This window comes from Apium graveolens, chromosome 1 (assembly GCF_009905375.1).
Source record: "Apium graveolens cultivar Ventura chromosome 1, ASM990537v1, whole genome shotgun sequence".
Lineage (NCBI taxonomy): Eukaryota > Viridiplantae > Streptophyta > Magnoliopsida > Apiales > Apiaceae > Apium > Apium graveolens.
Genome location: NC_133647.1, coordinates 31,167,093 through 31,171,490, shown reverse-complemented (window position 1 = coordinate 31,171,490; position 4,398 = coordinate 31,167,093). Strand labels below are relative to the sequence as shown.

General features: G+C 34.3%; 1 non-coding gene across 1 annotated transcript; it reads left to right on the top strand.

Moving 5' to 3' along the window:
• The first annotated feature begins 2,572 nt into the window (after window positions 1–2,572).
• LOC141679966 (small nucleolar RNA R71) lies at window positions 2,573–2,679 on the top strand. Its single transcript, XR_012558218.1, has one exon. It is a non-coding gene; the product is annotated as a small nucleolar RNA R71 (small nucleolar RNA).
• Window positions 2,680–4,398: the final 1,719 nt, after the last annotated feature.

Genomic DNA, 4,398 nt, shown 5'->3' with positions numbered 1-4,398 from the left:
CAAAAAACGATTATGCACTATGTTGTTCCTGATGATCAGTCATGAAACAGCACCGGTATTCCGCAGCCATACCGTAAATACAGGTAACGATATCCCACAACCATACCGTACCTATCGGATATCCATAAAAGGCATATACTCGCCTAGCAGGATATTACACTTTTGTATAATAGCTCACGCTGGACCGGTGCCTCGGCCTCTTACGCTAACCAATAACCAATTCATAAAACATTTTTGATTAAAAGAGTCGTGTCAATGACATCCTTATCTATTCAACTCCCCATGTCACATGGTCCAGAGTTATCTCAACAACTGATGGTGAAATAACTAGATTAATTAGTTATTCGCTAATCTCAATTCAACGTACCACTGTATAGAGTGATTTATGGCGAAATATAAAACGTTTAACTATTCTGAACTTATAATAGTATGGAAATTGAAAAAATAAAGTTCAGAGTCAATATCACTTGAATGATAAGTGAAGATATAAATACTTACATAACAGGATTCATAATAAACATCACTTGAATAATAAGTGAAGGTAGGGATATTTGCCCGGTATGCTCAATAACTTCTTACTATTACTCTGGCTTATAACTGCTGGCTACTATCTCCGTCTAACACTTGACTGCACTCATTGCTACTCGATTCTATAAATAAAAGGACTATCTTAACTAACAGAACCCAACTCAATCGACGTAACTGTACGTCTTGACATCTACCCGATCGTTTATAACTAAGCATGGCATTTTAAATTGTAAACAGATGGCATGCATATCACATAGCACGTAATCATGGTATTCATATAACACCTAATCACATATTTCATGTAACATATAAGTCAGATCGTTAAAAGATATGCTTCAGTGCGTTCAGAATGAAAATCAAGCCAATATTAGCATTTACCGATCCAATACCGACTAAAACTGATACACAAATCAAATGACATTGCAATATAAAAGAAATTAGGACTCAAAAGTATTCTTATTGAAAACGTAACATTTTTCTAAGTCTATACGCGTTCGTTTCGTATTAAACGGACGAACGGTTTATTTATTATGAATAAAATAAGAAATAATTGGAAATAAATCAATTAATAATAATATTAATTGATTTTTAAATACCAAAATATAATTTTTAAAAGTTTAAAAAATATTTTTTTAGGAATTATTTGAATTAATTATAAATAATTTACATTTATTTAACTATTTATAAATGAAATTAATTGATTAAATGATTTAATCAATTAATTAGATTCAAAATAATTAACTAAATAAATTATAAATAATTAAATCAAATTAGATTTTAAAAAATAATAATAAAAGAAAATAATTTTAGGAATTTAAAATAATTAAGAAAATAATTTTTAGAATTTAAAATAATTATTAAATGATTTTTAGAAAATAGGTAAAAGGATTTTTGAAATGTTTTTAAAATTAAAATTGGGGAAACAGAAAATGGGGATTGGGGTTAGGGTTTCGGGAATCAATCCCGGGTTTTGTAAAGGACCCGTTCGGGTCACGAAGAAACTGCCGGGTCACGCTTGAACGCCGCCCGGATTCTGGGACGAACCCAGTTTCTGGCGGGTTCGCCGGACTCCGGCGAGTCGGATTTTCTGGCAATACAACTCCTCCTCTCCCGTTTTCAACCTTGCTTTCGATCGAGAATTCTTCAGAAACTCACAGCCAACATCGATAAGGTTAATCGATTAACCAAACCCGGATTCCGACCAAGGCTGCCATGGAATCCGGCGACCTTAAATCCTTTTCCGGTCAAAACACAACTTCGGTCAAATCTAAACTAAAAATTACGATTTAAATGCCAAAATAAAGGTAGTAACATCTACAATCTATTTGAATCCTTTACAGCAACAAACAATCAACCAATAACATAAAAATCGAATATCAAAAATCAAGAAAACCAAGAACTCGGTTTTAGTGAAATCTTAATCAAAATTAACGAATTGATATACCAAATCGATCCTTAGGATCCCAGGAACATCAATCAAGCAACCAAATCATCAAACAATCCCTTAATAATTAAAAATGAATTCTTAAGAATAAGAACACCCAAAAATTTGATTTTCATAAATAATATACCTCAATTCAAGATATTGATATCAATAGAAAGCTCTCGTCGAGAGGATGATTTTGACTACTAGAACGTCTGATTTAGTTCCCTAAATCGATCAAAAATCGCGATTGAAGTTGAAGAAAAGGATTTCACCCCCAAAGTTGTTCTTGAAAAATTCTGAATTTTCTGAAATTTTAATAATTAAAATGAAATAAAAAATATAGTTCCACTATTTATATTATCTGAAAAATCAATACTCTAAGCCTTAAGCTGAGCAGCTATAGTAGTAGCTGCATCTAACTCTAGAATTCCTGCTACCTTGCCTTGAGTCAGTCTCTGAGAGGGATTCGTGTATTCATTAGCAGCCATCAGTTCAATCAATTCATAAGCATTATTATAGCTTTTAGCCCACAAGGCGCCTCCTGATGCTGCATCAAGAATGAGTCTAGATGTAGCACCCAAACTATTATAGAAGCAGTTAATGATCATCCAGTCAGGCATCCCATGATGAGGGTACTTCCTAAGCATCTCCTTATAGCGATCACAAGCCTCACATAAAGATTCTCCATATTGCTAAGCAAATTAAGAAAGTGCGTTTCTTATTGCCATAGTCTTCGCCATAGGAAAGAATTTAGTTAAGAACTTTTGTGCAAGATCCTCCCATTTTGTGAAAGAATTTAGTTAAGAACTTTTGTGCAAGATCCTCAATAAAGATTCTCCATATTGCTAAGCAAATTAAGTAAGTGCTTCTTCTTTAACTTTCTCCTCAACAAGAACTTCCTCGAAAACTTCCTTAGCCACTACAACTTCTTCCTCAGCTTGATCCAGTATTCTCTCACGAGACCGTGAACGCGTATGCATACACACTCGCTAGAGTACCTGAAAACGACAAGGAAATAAGTAAGTAACAATATCCGAGTCAATAAACTTTAACGACCACTGATGACAAATATATAAACTAAAAATTAACCCCAAGTCCCAGGCAGCGGGGCCAAAAACTTGTTAGGACGAAAACATGCGCTAATATTCACGCAGGTATACGTGATCGCAAGTAATATAGAATTAATTCTAGTTCGTTCCCACAAGGACTGGTTTAAGTTATTCATGGATAGATTGAGGAGATTTGTGGGAGGTAGGAGACATAAGATTTGTGTCATTTCTGATAGACATGCTGGGATTATGGCTGTTATGAAATAAACAGGATGGTTTGAGCCCCTTAACCATCATAGATTCTGAATTAGACACTTGGCTACAAATTTTGCGAGTGCACATAGGAGAAAGGGATTCAAAAATAGGTTAGTTGAGTTGGCTTCTCAGGTGCAAGAGAAGAAGTTTGATTTTATATGGGAACAATTATTGATTGAGCAGCCTAGGACGGCAAAATGGTTTGAGGATAAACCATTAAGTAAATGGTCTTTAGCATATGATGGAGGGAAATGTTTTGGAATGATGACCACCAACCATGCGGAAAGTTGGAACAACGTGATCCTTGAAGCTAGAAAGCTCCTGATTAGTTTCTTGGTTAGAGCACTATTTTTAAAGACGGTTGAGTATTTCGATGAAAGGCATTTGGAAATTGCAATCGAGTTATCTAAAGGTCGAGTGTTTACTAACCATGCAAACAAGATGTTGAGTCGGTCAGTTGTGCGTGCTAGGGGTCATAGTGTCAAAGTCTATGATCGAAATTTTTTGTAGTTTAAAGTAGTCACTTAGAAAGTTGACCAAAAGAGCGGTAATAAGCATACCTTTGGGATTCACGAGTATTTGTGTTCGTGTAGAAAATAACATACATATCGTATTCCTTGTTCTCATGTGATTTCATGTTGCTCACATTTGAAGTTGAGCCATAAACCGTTGGTTGATGAAAACTATAGATTAGATAATGTATCGATGATTTACAATGGTGTTTTCGAACCCATTCCGAGCAAAGGAGATTCGCGTTGGCCGGCGGGTATTAACTTTCCAAACGTGATCCATGACAAAGATGTTGAGAAAAAGAAGGGAAGAAGAAAGTCCATGAGGTACCAGAATGCAATGGATTTTCAAGTATCCAAAGGGAAAAATGAGTTGTTTAGTGAAATTTTGTTTAGTATTAATGTTGGCTAAAAAATTGTGTTAAACTGCGAGATTTTCATTGATCATTTTTATGTATTCGTATGTTTTATTATTTTCAATTTAGTTGTATTCTTTAATTTCAATATTTAGCAAAATTTCGTAGTGTATTTCTGTATTTTAGCACAAATAAAAAAAACCAGTAGCTAGGAAAAGAAGAGTAGGATCTGATATTCAATGAACAAAACAGAATTTATTTCAGCGTTTTACCCA